Here is a 23,363-nt window from a genome sequence, read left to right as displayed (position 1 = left end):
TGCTCTCTACATGCAGGGGGGTTTGCAGGGTGGCAGGAGGGCAGGGCAGAGGTGCTGTGTTTCTGTAACACCCAAAAGCTAAGTCACCACCTGGCCAAAAATTCTGGGAACTTGTGGCCTGCCTTAATCAAATCCACATGTCCAAACAGGAAGCCACTCAGTGCTGTTCTGCATTTCCATGGGCAGCCTGGGATGGAGAGTGGGGAAGATACTGTTGAGTATTTTTCCTAGTTCTCCCACTAATTTATGCTCTTGCTGACCTTTGGCAAAACAATATAATTTGCAGATGTCCAAACTGTACAATGGGGCTATCAATACATTTCATCCCATAGGAAATGTGCTCAGTAATACTCTGTGAGCCAAGACATTTGAGATCCCTGGACAGAAAATGCTTCTGTATTGCTATAATTATAATTTTGTTCATTATTGCATGTTTGTAAACATGGGGCAAGAAGTCTGTGAAAATACCATAAATCAAGGACTCTGGAAAATTGTCCAAAGGAAATATATCCCTTGGACATTACTTTTACTCTGGAGTTTGTAAATATTAGAGTCCGTATTAGACAAAATATTTTTCTGCATTCTGTTGTCACTGAAACTGTGGGAAAAACAGAGTGACACCTTGTCCCCATGTAAAAATATTGAGATCAAAATAAAAAATGGCTTATAATTTTTTCCACCTTGATTCTTTTCTTCAGGGAGAAAGAAGAATGTTACAGGGAACCCAGAGCATTGCCCTGTCTGGGCTGTGCTGCATGGGGCTAATTCAAAACTGAATCACAGAATCATGGAATGATTTGGACTGGAAGGGACATTAAAGATCCTCTTCTTCTAACCCACGATCCATGGGATCCAGTACAGAAGAATAAAGAAAGGGGAACTCAGCCAAGCATCTCTGCTGGTCCCAACTGTTGGAGTTTATCAGAGTCTAAACTCAAATCTGGGCTTCGTGACCCTCATGAGAAAGGTAGAACAGGTTGCCAATAATGGAAACACTTGGAAAAAATTGTTTTGTTTCCTGTTTAAATGTTTCTGCTGTCTCACATGTGCAGCCAGGGCGTTTCCATGGGCAGCGCTGCTGGAAGTCTGCTTCCTCCTCCCGCATCTGGGCTGACAGTCAGGAGTGAATGCGGGAGACCAGGTTGACAAAGAGCTGAGTATTATCCTGAGGATAAATGAGTTAACCCATCACTGCAAACACTGTGCTGGCGGATTTTAGTGCAATTAGCTCCACAAATACCAAGACATGCAGTCTGCAACCAGACTAAAAGGTCTCCTAAACAATTAGGGGACCACGGCCCCATGGACCCCTGTCATGCACATTAATGTCACTGGCCTTAGCAAGGGGGATGTGTGTGCTTTGATGCCAGGGGAATCCAGGGTTTGACGGCCCCATAAACTTCATCCCATTTTTGGTCCCACGACTCAGTGGCATTTTATTTACTGCACCTAATAACTTTTAGTCAATAAACACGTACAGGTTGGAGAGAAGGTCTAGTGTGAGCTTAATTACCTCAACTCTCTGCCTTCTCTTTTGTTATGTACATCATGGATACTTGACAGCATTAACATTCCTGGAATTGTATCTGCCATCCTTTGTAAAAGGATTGAATACTACGCATTAGTTCGGGCTCGTGGGGCATTTGTGTCTCCAACAACAGCTTAATTATGGACATTGTTTACTAATCAGTATTAAATTGACAGACTATGAGGGCTAATCTGGAGATTAACACAATAGCTTGTTTTCATTTTGTTCTTCTAGCAGTTTATTGAATGCAAGATTTAAAACAAGACCCTTTTGTGAGCTTTACCTTCCCCATCACAGCTGTGTGAGTGGAAAGGTCTGTGCATTTCCTTTCTGTAACTTAGAGTTTGGGTACAAACATTTTGCTCAATATATAAGAACAACCATAAAAATATATTTGCTGTATTGGATGTAAAAGCAATACAGGGTGTCCTTTCTGTAGGATCAGCAGCTCACAAATCTTTAGGCTCATTTTAAGCCTCCTGTTTGTTCTGTTTCACAAACTACACAGAGTATCATCACTCAAACAAATGCCAACAGACCCCAGGCCCCAAGGAGTAATTTGTGTAGTGAGAATATCTGATGTCACTGTGTGCAAAGCCATTCAGTGAAAGCTGTGGGCACCTCTGGGCCATCTGTTTTGCCCATACAAGTGACGGAATTCCCCAATAGTTATGATTTCCCAGTGAAGAATTTCCATTGTTGGCCACAAAAGCTTCCCAGAGTTGAGTTTGTTCTGCATAGGCAGGTGTCTGTTTGATCGTGAGAAATATGAGGGTTTGTTTAGGGAAGGACACACATGTGAGAGTGTCTTACACACGTTGTGTGTCTGCTCTTGCCTGACTGCAGCACTGGTCATTTACAGCAATGGCACTGATCTGACGTGTCAAGTTTCCGAAATATTCATGTCTGTATCCCACTTGGATTTTTCAAACTGCTGAAAACACCTCAGGTTTTGTAATCTGGGAAACTTTGTTTCCTCCAGGATTACTTATCTGATTAAGTAGAAATGAATGAAAACTCACTTAGTAATAATGTGATAACCTTTTTCTAGTCTCTTACTTTCTCCAAGGGTGGTGTAGTGCGGGGAGAAGTGATGCTACAAAAGATGTAGGGTGGGAGGAAGTGATACCACACTGCACAGCACCAGAGATGGTGGGAGAGTGGGTAAAACAACCAGGAACAAGTGGAAAAGGCTGTTACTTCCCTCTGTCCCACACATGGCAATTCTCCTACGCAGGGTTGAATGACAGTGTGGCACCCCAAATTGCATTACGGAGCAGCAGTCATTCTACTTGTGGCAAGAAATATGACAAATCCAACAAAAAATCTGACAAATATTTCTGAACTGCCCAGCAGAGTGTTTCCAAAATCAGCGCTTTTCCTGTCCATGCTCTCCTCTTGCTGGAAGTAATTAGTATAAAAACCCTAATCTTTTTTTGCATCCGAGCCACGCGGTATAATCCAGCCTTTCAGAAGGATAAGTCAGTATTTCTGAGCTCACTTGGATTTAATGTAAACAATAAAGGGCTAATTCAATAAAATGGCTTTGACCCATCAAAATCTACTTTCGGGAGCTGTACTGCAGGCTGGGAGCCCACATGGGGTGTTGTGCATGCAGGAATCTTCAAACCTGCCTCTTTGGAGAATAGCTCAGATGCAGATGGATCAGCCTTAAGGAGAGACACTTGTTAGACATTTTGCACCTTGCTTTTTGGGATATTCTTAAAGAATTTGCTTGTCAAATACAATATGAAACTTTTCTGATTTATTCACAGGTCTTGGGAAAAACAAAGGAAGAAAAAAAAAGTAACTGGTTTTTTTCCATTTTTTGAATTTTTGATTTTAAACTTCTTCAGGGGACCGTAGTTTTCAGGAAAATGTGAAGATTTCTACTGTCTGTCTCCTAAAAAAAAAATCACAAGAATAATGTTAAAAAGTAGGGCATTCAAACGCATTTGTTGGCTTCTGAAAATTGAAGCTAGAGGTCTCCAAACATTTCAGCTTACAGCCTCTGACAAGTCTCCCAAAAGAAGTGCAGGGTCTTGCACAGCAAGCTTAAGACCTTATGGTCTTTTATAGTTATGCTGCTGACTCCTTAAAAATTGTTAATCACAGGTTGAAAGTGATGTAAACGATTGATTATTGTAGCACAGGCAAGTTTTATTTACATTTTACTTTTGCTCTTTGCTGCTTAACTCAAGGGGTTTGGAAGTGTCCCTGCCCATGGCAGGGGGTTGGAACTAGATGGTTTTTAAATCTCTTCCAACCCAAACCATTCTGGGATTGTATGATTCTGTGGTTGTTCTTTTACACAGGAGCAGCAGGGTTTTACAAACTGATTCATATTGACTTCATAGCTGTGAATATAAATCCATAAGCCAGGTATTTTAACCATTATGCACAAAGGTTAATAACTCTGCTCTCTGGATCCACCTTTTCTGCTGTTGCTTGTATTCAGTCCTTTTTAAGCACAGTTTTTGAAAGGGTGGGCACTCGAATGTTTCTGGGACTCTTGGAAGCTGATAAAGTTTGCCAGTTAATCCAATAAAGCTAAGTCTGTTGCATCAGACCACATCAGCCAGATCAGTTTACACTTTGTCTTTTAAAGCAGGTCTTTGTTTATTTTCTTAAAGAAGTACCTGCTACCTGTACATGTGCTCTCCAGGCAGGAAGGACCACCCCACTGATCATCTATTTCCAACCCCTGTTTCTGTTGGCCATGAAATGTTTTTTGGAAGCTGGATTAAAGTGTTGAATTACAACAGTATCTGGTCTTTCTTAAAGGCTAAGAAGAACAAAGTCAGCCAAATTCTGTACTAATGTGTTCCAATATTTAATAATGGTTATTACAAGGAAATTACTTTTTGTTTTAGAGTTGAATTCACCTGTCTCCATGCAGCCACTGGATTTTGTTATACTTCCATTAGATCAAGAAGTTCCTGGGTCTCAGGCCACTTCTCCATGTATTAAGCTCAACAAATTGAACTCCTTAAGGCTCTTACTATAAGCTTTCCTTTTCAAGATCTGAATATTTTTTGTAGCCCTTCTTTGAATACTTGAGGACTATTCCAACCTCCTTCAAAGCATGAGCATCAGAACAAAGCAGCTGCTCTAATAGATGTCTAATAGGTGTGTACAGAGGCAGTGTTGCATTTCTGGTTTTATTTTATAGATATCTTATGATCAAATGAACTATTATTTTTTTCCACAGCATCTCAGAGATTTGTGTCTGCCCATTTCCCCTTGAAGCCCTGCTGCATTCCAAGTCTCTCTCCCCATCCTGCTGGCAAAACCTACATGTTATATTTCAATATATATTAACATGGCCAAGTCACCCATCCATGGTAATACCGTTTTTCTTTCTATCCACTACAGACAGAGGCTTGAAAGCAGCTTTTCTCACACCCTGATGACAACTCGATGCACATCAGACCTTCAGCATTCAGGCTTGTGTGTTTCTGTACAAGCTCTGACAACCTAACAGGTAAGTGTCTGCAAAAGACCCAAATGCTCTCTGGTTCCTCCTTTCTTTGCCAAAGGAGATGTAACCACTGGTTATGTGACATATCCCCAAGTTTCAACTGTATAATCCTTTGTTCTTCAGGGAGTGAAGGGAAGAAAAGGAGGTTTCTGACACCTTTTTACTACTTTTGCTATTACAACACAGAGGTTTTTAAACTTAGTCTCTCTCAAACCACAACACCTTAAAATGCCTTTAGACATTGTCTTCTAGGTCTCGCTGTGCCAGTTTAAGATATTATTATCCTCAGCTATTTTTTACCACTGGCATATAAAGATTCCTTCTTCCCAGCTGACCCAAAATCAGCCAGATCAAATCAGACTGTGTGTCCAAACAGTTTTAGTTTCTCTAAACCAGAACTGCCTCAGCAACACACTCAACTCTGCTTCTCCTTCTCCTGTCTTCCCACAGACTTTAGTTGCCATCAGACTGTGCAGTGAGGCAGCTTGGAGAAGGCAAATCTACTAATAATTACTCACTTTTTGTTAGGGTTAAGATACAACCTCATTTGGTTTCCTTTATAATTCAGGGAGAAATCTCTAGAGAGTAATCCAGACCACCGAAATTCTGGTTTTCCTCCTCTCCTTTTAGGAAAGCCAAGGGTAAAGTCTTATGATACAGTTGAGCTGACCTAACATCTTGCCCTGCTGTTAAAAGAGGCAGTTCTGCTCCTCCCCACTTCCCCACAGCATCATGATTATTTCATTCCCAACCTCCATTTACACAGTTTGGTAAGAGATTCTCAGCCCATCTTCCAGGAGGTTGTTAACCCTCTATGTGAGACTAAAAACCCTGTTCTCTGTAAAAGTTGTTGCACTGTGCAACAAAACCAGGTTTCTCCTCCTTCACTGCTTCCTTACTGAGCTAAACTTTCACTTACTGTTCTTTGCCTTGCTTGGAAAGTTTTCTGAGAGTTCCTTTATAAGCCCTTTTCTGCAGTCTGTCAGGAGCTCTGGGATGGTGCCTGGTGTAATATCATGGATGTCAGTGTGGATTCTACTCAAAGAAATACAGCTGGACTTGATGATGTTAGAGGTCTTTTCCAACCTTAATGATTTTGGAATGCTGTAGTCCTTCTCGAACTTGGGATCTTCCATATTCATTGTAATAATATGTTGCCTTCATTCCTGAAAGACTACTGATTTTCTTGTTTTCTGTCTTTTGTCTCTTGCAGACCATCTTAATCACTCTCCCTTATGGGGTTCTCAGGCAGGATTGAGAAATTTACGGTTATGTCTCTGACCTCTGAAGTCCGTCTGGTTTGAGCCAGTGGCAATTCTCAAGCAGTTCCTCCAGCTTATTCTTGCAAGACAATCTCTTCATATATCTACAGTGTCAGGTACAATTAAATACAGCCAGGGATAAAGATTTTGGGCTTCCTTCTTGCTCTGACATGTTTTCAGTCATCTTTTGTTTCCCTGTCTATGCTTTTTATGTGATTCCTCTGGGAGAGAGTGTGGGAGTCCCTGTGAAGTGATTTGGGCCTATCAGTTGAGGAAAGATGTTTCTCTCAGCCACAAACTTTCTTCCCCACCTGAGCTATTACTCTGTACTTCATAAAGGCAAAACCATGTCTCTTTTGAAGGAGAAATCAAAATTTGGACATACAGTGTGGTGGCATAAGCTGATGATCCTCTCTCCCTCTGTGTTGCTGATGGGAAACTCTCTGCAAAGCAAAGACCTGAGCTCAGCTCTGGGAATATTCTCAGAAATTCCATGGCCAGGCACTTGCCTTTCACACTTTGTACGCCCACAATACCATCCCTGGCAAAGGGCTCCATATAAGCTTAGGAAATCACAGGCAGAACCTACAGCACATCCTTGTTCCTGATGCCAGCTGCTCAAGAATCCTAAAAGCAATCACACAAACCCCAAAAGACCCTGAGGGTGGACTTTGCACAGTCTCCAAATGTAGTGCTGATGCAGGGGCATCACAGAACTGCCTGGTCACACCAGGACCCCTCAGTTGTGACTGTCTGGTTGTATCACTCACTATTCACCATGAGGAGTCAGGGGTTGGTAGCTTGGTTTCTGGTGGACAGGCCAATGTTCCTTTGTTTCCTGCTTTTCTCAAAGCTTTCTTTGTGCCCAGATGAAACCAAACCTGTTTAAATTACTGCCAGTCAGAGATGTAAATGTCCATCGGGCTTTTTATCGGACTTTCCCATCCATAACTCCACCTTTTCCTTGAGCAAAGGAAGCAGTGAGGGAGGAAAGGAGCTGCCCTACATTAATTAGAGACTTTGCTTTTCCCAGTGACAGGCTATCACTAATTACAACACATCAGTGACCCCCCACTTGCCTCAATGCTGCTGCTTGGTGAGCTAATGAGGGAGAGAGGAGGAGCAAGAGGCTGTCCTGAGTGGTTTGAAGTGGTGTAGGGAGTGTTTACTTCACTCTAAAATGGAGTTTGAACTATAAGACTGGGGTTTGCAACAACAATACCGATATGTTCTTGTGACTTGATATTAAAGATGCTACTAATGCTCTAATTACCTAATAAAATTTGCAGCATATGCTTGTCTTTGCCTCTGAGTGGAAGGAGGTCTGTCCCCATTCCTTGTTTGTGTGCAGATGACCTGTTCCACCTCATTAGCTCTGCAGTGCTGGTTGGTGTGCTGGGAAGGATGATCCTGAAAGATCCACCCATCTGAAAGGGATGAAGAGCGGCAGCCCGAACAAAGCTGCCATCCCTGCTTGCCCCACGGGAATTGATTCGATGAGGGCACAGGAACAGGGATGCAAAGCAGCAAAAAGCTCCCATCTGCCTTGTAGATATTCAGTGACATGAATGAGAATGTTCCTGCTCTGATTTTTTAAAACATGCACATGCACTTAATATTAAACCATATTCTGTAATCAACAGTCCAGGTCCTGATTTGAGTTTAAATAATCTTTGGCTGGGGAGCTGACCTTCCCATTCCTGTGGCATTTGAAAATGCCAGCTGCTGAGTTATTTTAGGTGTTTTTTCAAGAACACAATGCACAGCTAGATCCAATGATCAGCCCCTGAAGGAAGTGAAGTGCTGTCCCCTTTAGTTCTGTACAATTGTAAATTTTAAAGACTTTTGATCCTTAAAAAACCTCCTCTGCAGCTGGATGAAAAATACCCCTTTCCTGAAAAGTAATATAAGTAGAAAAATAACCAGTCAACTAATATTGTAGATCTACATTTTTCAGAATTCTCTAATTCACCCCAGCTCTCAAAACCTGGTATTTAAAAAAGGTGTTACTACAATTCAAGACACTTCAGCAAATTTTGCCAGATGATGTGGTTTAAACAATATACCTTATTTCTTCTGACACCAGTGAGATTTGACTATTTACTCAAAGGCACTAGAATATTTTGTTGAACAGGGATGCTATAAAATATGTCCTTAAATTAAAATTATTCTTAAAAACCTAAATTAGTTAAATGTCAATATCTGCTAGACTTGATTTGGGGTCACTGAGTACCATTAGAAGGGAGAGTAACACATTTAGGAGGAATCCAGAGAACCAAGTTCAGGGTGAAATGAACTTTTCTTGTCTGTAAAACAGTTGTTGAAGTCTCAGGAAGAGAGATTTGTACTGGGAATGCTGTTGGCATAGTGATAACCATCAAACTGAATGGACTCTTGGAAAGAACAACACTTGATAACAGCTGTGTTTGCATTAAACATTTTTAGAGTTCAGTTCAGAGCAGTTCTGCACCATATATGTAGAATTTTTATGCAGAATTTGCATACAGAAAGCATGGAATGCTCTTTACTGGGTAAATTATTTGCTTCTGCTATTTATTACACTCTCCCCCTCCATCCCCTGGGCACACGTGGCTGCAAGGATTTGAGTTAGTAGAGAAAACAGGTGTGCCTGGTCAGAAGAGCAAAAAAGCAAGTATTCAAGGGAAAAGTAGGATTTTTGTTTGGAGAGAGATGTATAAAGCAGCCCTCCCTCTGGGTCCAGCTAAAGTGACCTTTTGGCAAGAGTGAATCAAGGCACGGATACCACGGGCTGTATTTACCTCAGCTAATGCAGATGCTTTAATTCTGTCCTTATTTGGCAAAGCATTTAAGTACAATCTTAAGTCAGGAATATTGCTGTACCAGGCTTACTCTCTGAGAGAGAGGGGTTCCTCTAGATGCTTCTTCAGGTCACCAATGCAATGGGCCATATTCTCTCACTTTAGAGAAACCACAGGGAACTTGCCTGATAAAACTGAAACAGTCCAACACCTCATTTCAGGTGACAGGGGCATTCTTACTCCTCTTCCTTGCCCTTCTTCCCAACAATGTGGATCGATTTCCTCTCTTGCAGCTGCTCCCCTACTTGCCTAACTCCATATTAAAAGCTGAACCAACTCACAAATCTGTAAGAAAATAATGTTTTTTCTTTGGTCAGGTGTAGCAAAAGCATTCCTGCAGGCTGAGGGAATCGCATCCGAGGTCAGGGGAGTGCCAGGGAACACATAAGGAACACTGCGATGTGATGGAATCTTTCCTTCCAGCAGAACTGGCCTCAGAAGGTTGTCTCCTGTTTTCCAAAAAACCAAGGATAAAGTAAACCCAAAAATCTTGACTTCCTGCTTTCCAAAAGGCCAAGCATCAAGTAATCTGGTCTAGTGGAAGGTGTCCGTGCCCATGGCAGTGGGATTGGAACTAGATGATCCTTAAGGTCCCTTCCAACCCCAACCATTCTATGATTCTGTGATCACAGCACAATGCTCCACGTCCTGCTAGCCTCACCTCATGTTGTCCTTGAGTTTGGATTGAGGTATGTCGGCGATTGAATCACGACCTCAGACTGGCAGGGAATCTGAATCGTTTATTCAAAGGAGTGAGTTGGTTTTATGCACTTTTCCAAGGCACAGCATTTCCTTATGTGCGTGACCTATCCCGTGTTGCCACATCAGCAACACACTTCGTAGGGGTCTGCCCTGTGACACCTCCTCCCCCCAGGGCCCGGTGGAGACAAGCCTCTCTGTGCTGCCATGTGCTCCTTTGTGCTGCCATGTGCCTCTGCAGGCAGGTTTTACAGCTCACAACCTAATTCTCTCTTAATTCCCCATAGAGGTACAGCTTCTTTGGAGTTCTTCTGGCAGCAGTGTTTTCCCATGAGCCTCAGAACAACTGAAGGTGAAAGTCCCAGAGCGGTTCAGGTCCCACCTGCCTCCCTGCTCCCAGGACAGCATAGCCTGCATGTGTTGGAATTTGGCTGAAACGCTAAAAAATATTCTTTTCCCCCTGCAATTCACCTTCTGGTTTTAATGACCCAAAGTGTTAAGTACCTGAATTCTATTTGTCATGTGTAAGATATCATCTCTGCCAGCTACTGCCATTAACCCCATTTTGGGTCATCTCCTCTTCCGATGGTGCTGCCTGAGACACTGAACTGGTCCCACCTGACCTGCACAGCTCGTGACATCTCAAAGATCCTGTGATGCACTGATTTCACCTCTGTCTGAGGTAACCAGACCATTTTTCTTTCCTTCTGAGGGAGAGGTCCAATGAGTAATAGCAGACATCATCAATTCTTTTGGTATTTTTGCTTTTCTAATCATTAAATGAGTGGAAACCATCAGAAACCAGAGGAATGGGTGGGCTGGTTCTCCTGCATGGAGTTGGTGAGGACAACGCCTGAATGTCCAGAGCTCCTTGTGTTCTTAAACTGGAGATTCAGCCCAACTTATTTCTTTAGTCTTCCTTCAATGCCACACAGGGGTGGAGGTGACAGTAGGTGCCACTTGGGGTGTAATGTCCCCAGAGCTGAGACATTCCCTGTCCCAAAAGGCTGAACACTGACACATAATCAGATTTCCTTGTGGAGCAAGGCTAAACTTATCTTCCATGTTCCTCCTTTGTGTGCAATCTATACAAGGCTTCGTTGTTTTAAAAGAAGGATTCTGGGCTAAGGGAGAGCTGTGCACTTTTGGCAACATCTTTTTTTTTATTTTTATTCAGGCTGAGAACAAAATTCATCTCTTAAGGCTGCATTTCATGTGGAGGGAGGCAGCTGTATTCCCATGGTTTGAAAGGGATGGAGTGTCTATGGGGTAGGACCTCCCCACTCTCAGTGTCCCCTTGTGCTTTCCAAGTGCTTAGAATTCCTTACAAATTACAGTCTTTTGTGGTACAGAAAACTGTGCTATTTTAACCCATTGGAGGGATGGTGGTGCTGGGAGGAATATATTAGGCTGAGAAGTATTTTCTTACTGTGCTTAATGGTTTGTTTAGGCTTCTGTCCTGCACCAGGGTCTGAAGGAAGGGACATTTCCAGGCCCAGTGGGACTCCCTGTCCTCTATCACATCCTGAAGTGTGGCTTCACATGTAAAATCCACTGTCAGCTGTAGCACCTCCATAAACTTAAACTCATCAAACAGTATAAAGAAAAGGAGTTACCAGGTATAAATCCCAGAACACTGATAGTTCCTGAGCAGTGAGCAGGTGCCAGTGTTCATTTCAGGTGGTAGAATGATGGGGAAACATGAGGAAAAAACACATGAGGAAATAGTTTCCAGGATGAAAAACATCTAAGTTTACACTAGAGACAATAAGCAAATTATTGACTGCAAGAATCCCGTTTTCAGGAGGCTGTGAAAAGTGTCAGGAGAAGGGTCCAGAGATCAAAAGAAGCCAAAAATGTTAACAGATCTTCCTGAGAACAAGAATGTGGCAGCAGGGGACTTGTCAGAGCCATCCAGGGTGACAGCATGGAGGGCAGAGAGACCTACATACAGTATAAGATAATTTAAAGAATTTGGCCCTCCCTGCTCAAAGCAAAAAGAGCTGAGAGCTGGCAGTGAGCACCAGTAAGCCCTGGGGAACTGCTAAGCAGCTGTATTGCATATATTGTTTTTAAGATTTGTTTTCTCAGAATAGTTTGGTTATAAAACCTGCCCAGAGTCTGTAGATCTGTGGTTTTCCCACTGACAGTGGAAGAAAACAAGTAGCATCCTCAGAGCAAAGTATTTTTAGTTAGAGCTTGACTCTATGTATCATCTGTGAATCAAATGTTGTTTTTCTAACTTAAAAAAATTATTGCCAACATCCAGTTTTTCAAAGTTACAATGAATTCGCACAGTTCTGCCCACAATTCACATATCCATCCATCTCTTCATCCACAGAAATCCATCTTAAATCATAAATTCATGCATAAAATCAGGTGAGTGCTGTTTGTGTAACACCTGGTGAAGTAAGGTGCAATAGGAGGGCAGTATGTGGACTGATGTCAGGAATCTGTCAGGAATAAATGTTATTGATAATAAAATCTGAATATGCAGGCAGTATATTTTCATAGGAAACAACTTTGTTTCTTGTCTTCTATTATTTCTTTCATTTTCATCCATGTCCTAACAAATATAGGATTTGTTCTGAAAAAATAGCTACAGTGTTCTGTCCTTTAGAGGAAGAGCAAGCTCCTTAGACAGAGGGTAAGAATGTGTTAGAGGCAGGAGAAAGTTACTGGAGGAGAAGTAGGTGTTTCCCAAAGGTATACTGCTGTGGGAGTTGAAAGAGGAAAAGAATTTGCTGCAGCCTTGTGAGAAACAAACACCCCTTGGGATAATCCAAACTAATAAACCCTCTCTTTTACACTATTAAGAAATGTCTTCCTACATTCTTAATGTACCACATTTCCTGGTGCTAATGATGTGGGTACTTCTTTCCTCAAATGTGTCATTCCCATTACACTTCTACTCAATAAAATCTCATTTCTTCCCTTAAGATACAAAGGAACACAAGCAACAGGAAAAAATTCTGTATTTTGGAAGACATCAAACTCCATTACTGTGTCCCAAGTAGTTTAATAAAATAATAAAGTTTTACCTCTGACTTTTGACAAGTTTCTTAGTGCAAAATGTCCAATTAACAGCTGTGTTACCAATATGAGCTTGAAACACCCACATGCTCTGAGTTATACCCCAAATTGCAGAGATAAGTAACTTTCTAGTCATTATTCTGCATTATTCTTACTTATCTCCAGGCATGAAGAGCAAAAGCTCATACAAATAGAAAACAGAACAGCTGCTTTCTTTAAAGATGTGTTTCACAGCTGAAAATCCCAGCTGTAATCTTGGTATGCAGAGAGGAGGAAGGTGACAGGGAACAGGAGAAACCAATGGATCCCACCAACAAGATTCCACCTGGTGAAGGTGCTGCTCTTTTGAAGGTGGTCTGCATCCCTGAAGAGCTATGCAGGTGGGGAAGGGTTACTTTCTTTGCCCTGGACACCTATAGAACCCAGCCTATTACTCAGATAGTTGGAAAGAAAACATTATCTTCAGGATCACTTCTGCTGAACCCGGTAGGAATTGTGTCACTGCCTTCAGTGGGACCTGGATCAGGCCCTAATCTGTTAAAGAAATAACAGGGACATGCCTGTTTTCCGTCCTGGCCCTGCTTATGGCTCTTCTGCCCACTCCAGTGTTTGTACTTCCTCAGGCTGGGCTGGTTTGACTGCAGCAGCACAGACAGGATCCCTCTGACCCAGCACTATGCTGCAGGTTTTTGCTCAGCCAGCTCCTCCAATTATTAAGAGAATAGCCTCAAAGAATCTAAGGAATCACAGATATTCCGGAGGAAAAAAATCTGTTGGCTGCAAGTAAGTGTGTAGAGAAGGAAAAGAACTATCTAACATCTTGATTCAACATCTTGATTCAACATGTCTGTTGTATCAATCATTTGCTCTGAGTGGGTAGCAAAGATATGATCTAATAGGTGCAGGATTCTTATTTCCTGTGACAAGCTGAGCATACCTTTTGGGTGAGATCAGAATGTTGTTATTTTGGTTTATTCATCAAATATTTTTCTCATCTAACTGCAGGGGTAATGTGGCAAAAATCATAGAAGTCATTATGTTTCAAATGATATAAATCTCCTTAAGATCTTACAGCTCTTTTACAAAGCTTTATGGAATATATTCTCTAAAATTTTCTAGTGATGTGCTAATTTTCTCCCTGTGTTGCCCAAGCTCAGGTTCATATTTAGGTATAAAAGTTATTATTTTCCTTTAGGAAAATGCAACTAATAATAGTGCAGTCATCCTCAGAGTTTGCTTCTCTCACATTCAAGAAAAACAGATGAATTAGAATGAAATGGCAATTGCCATCATCTGCTCTGGAAATCAGTGGTGTATTTACAGTGATTAGCAGCTGGATTGATATCCACAATCATATTTAGGCATCTCACTATGCATGGATTTCCCTGGGAATTCAGACACTTAATTAGGATTTGGTTTGATTATCTCTGTGCACCTGGCTCTCTGCCTGGTATGAAGTGTTAGCAGGATCAACCCCCTCAGCTCATATGCTCAAATCTGCCATGATCCTTCTGTAGGCAAGGCCATGTGCTCCCCAGTGACTCCAGTGGAGTCAGGAGACCCTGGAGGCTGCTTCTGTGCAGCTCATTTTGGAATCCAAGTCTAAGTTTTATTATGAATGAGGAGCTTTCCATCTTTTAATTTTTTTGGCTTTTTCTTTTATGTCTGTGTGGTGATTTCTTTGCCTTTAAGGTATCACAGAAGCAGAAGAGCATTAGGAGTAGGTTAGGAAAATACAAGATACAGCAAGGAATTGTTTTGGTAACCATCTTTAAAGGGCTGGGACACTGAGTTTCCTTCAAGGCTTGTTCCTTTCCCTCCCTGGATAACTATTAGGGCTTTCTGTAGGTAGCACGGGCAGTGTTAGGCCAGTGCAAACATTTCCACTGGGAAAGGTTTGGAGTGACTGGAGTGACTTGAAGGCAAGTGCCCAGAAGGCAGAATTGTAGCTGATACATCCCAAGCAGGAACCAAGCATCTCCCAGTGCCAACCAGCCCTGCACTGCCCTTGCCAAGCCATGGCCTTGCATCTGGCTGTATTACAAGATCTGTAAATAGGCAAAAGAGCTTCACCCACCAAACAATCCAGCTCAAATTCATGGATTTACATATGCTTACTGTTATTCTTTCCTTCACCCAACCTTGTGTCATCTCTAATCTTTATCAGCAGCAATACTGCCTCTTCCTCTGAACTGTGGAATGTGATTTAAAGTCACTGTGCACAGTGAAATCCTTGTGCTCTGCACCTCTGGGAGTTCCCAGACTCTTTTCTTTGCACCTTTGGATTTGATTTTCTATATGGAGTGTTTTCTTGACTATGTCCATGCCATAAATTGGGTTCTAATCAGGTTTTATAAAATACAATTTGAAAATTGACATTTTGTGAAGTGGGCCTTGCAGATTTTTTTTGTTTTATTTTGTGAGCTCCACTACTTTAAACCAAACAAATTTAAAAACAGGATTCCAGAATGGTTTGGGTTGGAAGGTACCTTAAAGCTCATCTCATTCCAACCCCCTGCCATGGGCAGGGACATCTTTCACTAGACCAGGTTGCTCCAGGACCTGTCCAACCCAGCCTGAAACATTTATAGGGATGGGGCAGCCACAGCTTCTCTGCTTACAAAATCATGAAATAATTTTTAGAATTTAAGACTTGTATTCCATTTCATCAAGAGGATTGATATTACCTGGGTTATGAGCCTTTGGCTTTAGAACTGAGTGCATCTTCTCACAAACTTATAATAGTCTTACCTGGAATTGATGCTGTGTTCATCCTTCTGTAGTTACCCACAGTGCCCAGGTTTTATAGAAACATTGGTACATAAATTAATTTCTTCACATTCCTTGCTTTTGCAAGAATTCTTAAATAAAAACTGTACGAGCTCAGAGCTCCTTGGGCAGCTCTTCAAACTCTTAAGGGTAAATCATCTCATATCTGAATCCAGGTAACCTTGTGATAACTGAAGGATCAGGGAACTGAGGTGAGGATCAGGGAACTGTCTCTGTATTGAACAACCCTGTGTAATCTGCTGCTTTCTGCTCCACATCCAGGACCCAGAATGGCTACAGCAAAAGATGCAGCCTTGACCAACTTCTACCAGGCTTCTCTCCTTGTGCCGTGGCTTGGAAAGGACTTTGTGTAAGACATGACATCTACACCAAAAGGGAGCTTCTTTTCCAAGGCTTGGAAACCCAAAATTGCTATAAGGTAAGGGATAGATAGATAGATAGATAGATGAGAGAATTCTTTCCTATATTTTCTTATCCTTTGGCATTGTTTACCAGCTCATTTTTGCATTTTGAGACTTTGAAGTTCAGCCATTTTGCTGGTTAACACTTTCTGCAGACAGTAAGAAACCAAACTGCAGCTTCATCTCCAAACAGTTAATGCACATTTCCAGAGGAGACGGCTGAGAGAAAGGTGCACTATCTAGGAAGAAAAGAAAAGGAGAAGCCCACTCAACAATTACTTTTCAAGACAAACATTTAGGCAATTTGCCAGAAAAACATAAAATGCTGTCCTTCATCTGCAATGTGCATCTTGCTCTTGCAACTTGTCCCAGTGACTGCTTTCAGGCCTTTGAATAGAACCTAGAAAAAGTTGTATTTCAAGGAATAGCCCTGGAAAGCTTTGATTCATTGCTTGTGTTCAGGATTTGTGAGATGAACTGTAATTGCATATGTTATTACTCTTGCAATATTTTGTATTATGTTACTGCATGTTTATAGACCAAAACTTTATAGACAGATAGAAAGCAGCCTGAGAAGGAGGGGAGACATAAATCAAGGTATAAAACTGCCCTGAATAATATTTTATGTTTCACTATATTGACCTGGAATTACAGGATAAAGACATTTTTCACTGGTGCCCTGTTCTTTTCTTGCTTTCCCTGTGTGTGTGTTTCAGGTTTGTTGGAGTTCTCCATTAAATCCAGAATCTGTATCAAATGAGCTGCAGTGTGCTGCAGCACAGAAAGGTTTCAAAGCAACAATTACTCTATTATTTCAGCAGAGATTACCTGTTTGAAAGGAAACCCACACTGAATCCTTTCTGACCTGGTCCTTATTGTGATACTGATAACAAGCCACACTTTCCAGTCTTTATCTTACCTCCTACAGGGTAATCTTTTCTTCTGGAGCTTAATTCTGCTAATAGCACCCTTGACTGGTTGCCAGACAACAAACACAAGCAGGTGGAAATTGAATGGCTCCAGTCTGACCGCTGATAACTTGTAGAGACTTTTTATTCTCAGAATTCCCTCCAAAATATCCAACTTGACCAGTGGATAATCAATTACATTCCTTGTATGCGTCTCTCTCCTTCAGATTGGTTATTTGAAAGAAATTGTGATGATCTTTCCTACAGTTTCAGATTTTTTTTTCCCCCCTCTTCCAAACAACTGTAAATAGTAATTCCAGATGGTAGAAATTACTTTTAAATTAAAGCAGTTAATACAGGGAAAGTATGCTTATCTAATTCCCCTGTTTTAAGTGGTAACGATACAATGGAAATGGGAAAAACTGATGTGCACTTAAGGTATGCAAAATAGCTTGAGATTGTAAAATGCTTTTTTCCTCCCCTTTTCTGATTTACTGTCCATGAAAATGAATTATAGACTCGTGAAGAAAACAGAAGTTTTTATTTGCTGAACTCAATAGGCAGCTTTCTGGGGACTTGAACTCTGCAAAGTGCTGAAAAAAAGATTACTGCATTCCACGGACAATTTCTCTGTTTGAACCAAATGGGAGGGATGACAGGGTGCTGTGCTCTGCCTTTCTGCTTCCCAAGGAAAACCTCAGACTGTTCATTGTTCTCTGCTGTGTGTGTGTAAAAGCACATCCTTAAAAACTTTGCTGAATTATGTATTTGAGCCTGAACTTAGCTTTGGTTGTGGATGCCCCGTCCCTGGAAGCGTTCAAGGCCAGGTTGGATGGAGCAACCTGATCTAGTGAGTGGCACCCCTACCCGTGGCAGGGAGGGTTGGAACTGGATGATCTTCAAAGTCCTGTCCAGCCTAAACCATTCCGTGCTTCTATGCTTGTATGATTTAACCGGTTCCTTTTAAAAGCAATGAGTGTAGAACATCCTCAGCACCTTGCAGGTTTTCAGACCAAAACCATTATCACAAGGAGAGTGGTGTAAACAGACCTGAAATCAGTGAATGTGCTTTAACTTACATCAGCTGAAGGTTTGGTGGGCATTCATTTGCTTTTTCCAAAGTGATTTTGTTTTTACTATTTGAGTATATGATTATAAGGTAACTAGTTAGTGCTAAGGGGGAATATGGTTGGCTTCACTGGAAAATATAAAAGTATCCACTGTTCCTTCAGGGAAATCATTTTAATAGATAACAGCATGTTGTACAATGTTTCATCAGTGATATTTAGATCTAAATTAGGAGCAGTTGTGAGATGGGTTGCCGATTTTCTTGTGATAAAAGGGAAATAGTTCAAGAAATATAAACCAGATGTTATCTTAATCCAATCCTCATGTACAAGAGCACACTATGAGACAGTAATAATAGTCCCTTCTACCTGTTTCTAATTTTCCTGCTCTGAAACACCCCCTGTGAAAAATAGATTAAACCAACACATCATTTATGAATCGGCACTAGCGGGTTGGAGTTTGGATGGAATGCAGCATGCGTGGCACCGACCGGAGGGTGCAGCCACCAGATTTTGATCCATGTTTAAAAATGCTCCTTTGACAGTAATGTTTAAGACAGCAGCTCTCAGTGATTTAAAAGGAGAGTAGCCAGTTTGGGTTTGAATCAGCTTCTTGGTTCAGTGTATCCCTACACAGTTTCAAATTTGTCATCAGTGTTTCTGGGCAGTATATGTTATACAATCCTCAGCAGGCCAAAAAAACAGGGGGTTGATCCTCAGCTGCTGTAAATCAACACTGATCCACTGATTTAGATGGAACTACACTGATTTGTACCATCTCATGGTCTGGACAAAGTGTATTAACTTTCCTCATGAAAATCCTCCCCAACAAAAAGCTCCATTCACAGTCCTACTGCATAAGCAGAAACTAATGTGTCTCTGTTCTCGTAATAATGTTTAATACCTGCATCATTTCCTACTTGCTGGGGCAGCCGAAACATTACTCTTTGCATTGACGTAAGAGGCCGAGTGCTGCGCATTTGTAATATTTGGGACAGCTTTTTCCATAACTCCCTGCCTGAGCTCAAGCATTTTGCTGGAATATTCATGTCTCTTGGCATTTTTATGCCAAGGAGGCTTTTGGGCAGCTCTCTAGCAACTCAGGAGACAAGACTTTTATTTTCCTTTGAGGAATGCAGTAATATGAAAATAATTTATTCAGCTATATTCAGAACTGTAAGAACCACTGGAGGGGGGTTTGTTCACTGGAAATAGCAATAGCTGTGAGGATACCAACGACAGTGTTAATTAGACTGCTTTATCTAGGCCAGACATCCTTACATTTTAGAATATTCCAAGCTGTTTAGCAAGCAGAGTAAAATCCTGTTTTCCAGATCGGATATTTTCATATTTCTATGAACAGAGGAAACAAGAGGAGGCAATGGGACAATTAATCTTCAGAGACAGCCCACACAGCTGGCTGGCTGCTGCAAGGATTCTGCAAGGACAGAACTAAAGACAAAACTATTTTCCTTTGAAATGAACTCCTTTGCTATTCTTTTATTTTTAAAAGAATGTATATGCACAGGAGAGCTGGAGAGGGACTTTGGACAAGGGATGGAGGGACAGGACAAGAGGGAATGGCTTTCCACTGCCAGAGGGCAGAGTTAGATGGGATATTGGGAAGAAATTCTTCATAATGAGGGTGGCAAGGCCCTGGCACAGGTTACACAGAGAATCTGTGGCTGCCCTGTCCCTGAAAGTGTTCTAGGGCAGGTTGGAGCAACCTGGTCTAGTGGAAGGTTGGAACTAGATGATCTTTAAACCCCTTCCAGCCCTAACTATTCTGGGATTCTTCTGGCCTTTCAGAGCCATTCTTTCCAGCACATGTTTGCCCAGTTATTTTCAAAGATGTTGAAAAAGGAAACCCCACATCCAAAAAACACCAGAGGGGTGAATCCCTTTGCAGTGCTATAGCATGGAATCCCAGAATGGTTTGGTTTGGAAGGGACATTAAAGCCCGTCTTGTTCTACCCCCTGCCATGGGCAGGGACACCTTCCACTACCCCAGGTTGCTCCAAGCCCCGTCCAACCTGGCCTTGGACACTTGCAGGGATCCAGGGGCAGCCACAGCTTCTCTGGGCACCCTGTGCCAGGGCCTCCCCACCCTCACAGGGAAAAATTCCTTCCCAATATCACATCTAACCCTGCCCTCTGGCACTGGGAAGACATTCCTTCTTGTTCTGTCACTCCATTCCTTGTCCAAAGTCTCTCTCCAGCTCTCTTGGAGCCCTTCTATGCCCTGGAAGGTGCTCTGAGGTCTCCCTGGTGCCTTCTCCAGGTGAACACTCCCAGCCTGGCTCCAGAGCAGAGGGGCTCCAGAGGTTGTGTGCTCTCACTGAAGAGCTGGAATCTCCTGGATTCCCCTAAAAGATTAATAATCTGACTGTGCACCTATAAAGACCTATGGGTGATGTATCAACACATTAGGGAAAAAGTGGTCAGTATTTCTGTAGGAGAGTATTTTTATTGTGTTTTAACCATTAATCCAACAGCTGTCACTTTATTTGTAATGTCTGTACCTCAAGGCCCTACTGACCTTTTGAGGGTCCAGATTTGTTTGGTTCTGTGCAAATCCATCCAGGGAAATTGTCATGAATCAGACAGTGTAGTAAGATGAGGCAAGTGGATCAACAGGAACAGGAGGCAATGGGATCATAAAGGAATGGGAGCAGAAGATTGCAAAAATGGAGTCCAAGTTGCCACATGCCCTGAACTGCTCCCATCAGTGAGAAAGCTGTCATTTGGGATAAGAGTGCTTCAGAAATACAGATGGAAAACTTGATGGATTAAAGTAGTTAATGAGAGAATAAGATGAGAATAAGAAAAATATGGAGGGGCTGAAAATAGTTACAGGGAAGAAAATCCACCTGTGGACTGGGAGAGCTTGAGAGGCTGCAGCAGCAGAGCTGAATACACACAAGTGATCAAAATGCAAAGTGCAGTTTAGAGATCTTGGTGCTAAAAGGTGCCGGTGGTGGTGCTGGTAGTGGGGTATGTAGGTTAATACTGAAAGTATGTTATTAGTAATGACCAAAGACCTTTAGCCTCCTGTCCAAAATCCTTTTTTACTGTATAGAACGGGAAAGTAAACTCGATCATGTTGGGCTATTTAGTAAGCTATTAGTGCATTCATCTTTTCATCATTTGACAGGTGGAAGTAGTAGTCCAGCTTTTAGTTTTAATTATAAGGGATTCCAGATGTAGAATAGGACATAAATTAAAACCAGATCTACTCATATGTCTTTTCAAAGTAAGCCAACTTCAAGGTATCTGCTTTCCATTTCAAAATGTTATAAAAGCTATTACTAAGAAATTCATAGTCTTAGCATGCTCCAATAATTGACACCTTTAAAGTGACTAAACAGATTTAGAGTGTGCAGAAAAGTAAATTTGTCTTAGAGAATGACTCTAATCATCCATTTACATAGAACGGACAAATCAGTGTTTGTGTTGGGAATGGCTGGGCGAGCAGCCGGTCCCAATGGCTCTTGCTGCCTCCTCCTCCTCCGCCTGGCCTGGCTGCTGGGTGTTAGCTTGTTTCCATGATTGTGCTACTAGGCAAAGGAAGATAAAGAATTAAGGGCTGATCCAAAGCCAGTGGAAGTCAACGGGAGTCTTTTGATGAGCTTTCCATCATAGTCTCCTCCTCTCACGTTGAGCTATGTTACATTATGTTGGAAGTAGCATTTTTTTTTAAAGAAAATTAAATCCAGAACCACTTTTTTTTCCCAGTGATAGTGTTCTTAAATCCCTAAATGTGTAAGGAAACCTGCAGATCCCTTTCTAAAAAGCCTTTCTTTCCCCAAGACCTATTTATCTGGTGATATGTTACAACCATGCAAATAACGCTGTACATCTGACTTCATAAAAAGTCTGAGGTTTCCAATAATTAGAATGATAGCTGGCAAGTCTGATAAATTAGAGAAATAACTTGTTTGGTGTAAACTGAGCCTGTTTCTGAGGCAGAAATGTTAGGCTTTTATCCTCTGGAGTGTGATTGAAAGGGTGAGAAGTTAATTTGGCAGCTTCGCTTCTATGGTTTCATAATGTTTCTCCTCCCCCCTCCCCTCAGCTTCAGGGAAGGACTGTGATTTCAGTACTTTGCGCCTGCCCTCATACAAGGCAAGAGCATGACCCGAAACGAAACCCCTCTCCCCAGGGCACATCCTGAGCAGTAACAGCTTGGCTCAAGTGTTTCTTATGAACAGCCGTCCAGAGCACTTGATCTAAATCATGCCATTTCCTTCACAGTATGGCACAGTTAACAAGTCAGTGCATCAACACAATCTGCAGATGGCAGTTCAAAAGGTGCACGTTCCCCAGCAAGATAAAGGGCAATGAGTTCCATGGGTTAGCTCATTACTTGGATTCAGGCAGGGGCTCCGTAGGGGTGTGAGGGAGGAAAAGGGGGCAGGCAAACCTTGAGAATGCATGTCTACACAAATAAAGGCAGCGTTGCAAGAAGCATGTTATTGAAGTAAAGTGCAAACAGCTTGCAGAGCATGGCTTCCTTCAGAGGTGGCTTGTTTGGCCTCTGAAAAACAAGAGGAAAAGGGGAGTGAAACCAGTGGCAAGATGCAGCCTTCATTTATCCACAAGGCCTGGCAAATAGGACACCATTCCCTGAGCAAAGCCTCAAAATTCACAAGAGGCCAGCGAGTATCAGTCAGGGCTGGGGTTCATGGTTGCCCTGCAACCTCAAGGACTCAGGGCTCTGAGCAACCTGGTCTAGTGGAAGTTGCCCTGCCTGTGGCAGAGTGGTTGGAACTCAATCATCTCTAAGGTCTCCTCCAAGCCAAACCATTCTGGGATTCTATGATTCCATCCTGCTTGGGAAGGAACCTGTTTTCTGGAGCATTGCAGAAGGGCTTCTAGAGAGCAGTGTGCACTCCTGCACAAATTACATTAGAGCTAAACATCCAGTGAAGAATCTCTGAGACATATTAGTTCTTTAGACTTCAAAAGAAGCTTAAATTGGAACCATATTGCTGGAATACTTCTTAGCTAACATTTATATTACTTCAGTTACCAAATCCAGACTAAGTCCCAGGACTCGGCAGGGGAGAACATAATATATTAGGAAGTAAGATGGGGGTGTGCACTTCTGGCCTCCTATTTTATATAAATGTACAAAAAGTTTCCTCACACTAGCAAGGAAATGACTACAAGGCCCTAAAATGCCGATTTCCAGCGGCAAACGAGGGAAGTCCGCTACCCCTCCTCCCCTCTCTCCCCTGGCCATTCTGTGTGTGCCATGCCTTGGGGATAGTTTGGATTACTTGGAGTAAGACTGTTGCATAGGAGCTCAGGTATCAGAGCAGATAATTATACACATATCGCGAGATACAGCA

General features: G+C 42.1%; 1 long non-coding RNA gene across 3 annotated transcripts in view; it reads left to right on the top strand.

Annotated features, from left to right (window-relative positions):
* The window catches only part of LOC116446022, a 112,310-nt gene that overhangs the window by 4,389 nt on the left and 84,558 nt on the right, over positions 1 to 23,363 (top strand). For 2 of the 3 annotated variants that reach the window (XR_004240996.1, XR_004240994.1), the window contains exons 3-5: positions 4,904 to 5,012; positions 6,223 to 6,387; positions 15,895 to 16,051. This is a non-coding gene — a long non-coding RNA (uncharacterized LOC116446022). The remainder of the gene's footprint in view (positions 1 to 4,903; positions 5,013 to 6,222; positions 6,388 to 15,894; positions 16,052 to 23,363) is intronic. The other variant, XR_004240995.1, reaches the window with a different exon arrangement.

This window comes from Corvus moneduloides, chromosome 6 (assembly GCF_009650955.1).
Source record: "Corvus moneduloides isolate bCorMon1 chromosome 6, bCorMon1.pri, whole genome shotgun sequence".
In the NCBI taxonomy this organism is placed as follows: domain Eukaryota; kingdom Metazoa; phylum Chordata; class Aves; order Passeriformes; family Corvidae; genus Corvus; species Corvus moneduloides.
This window is presented reverse-complemented; position numbering and strand designations above follow the sequence as displayed.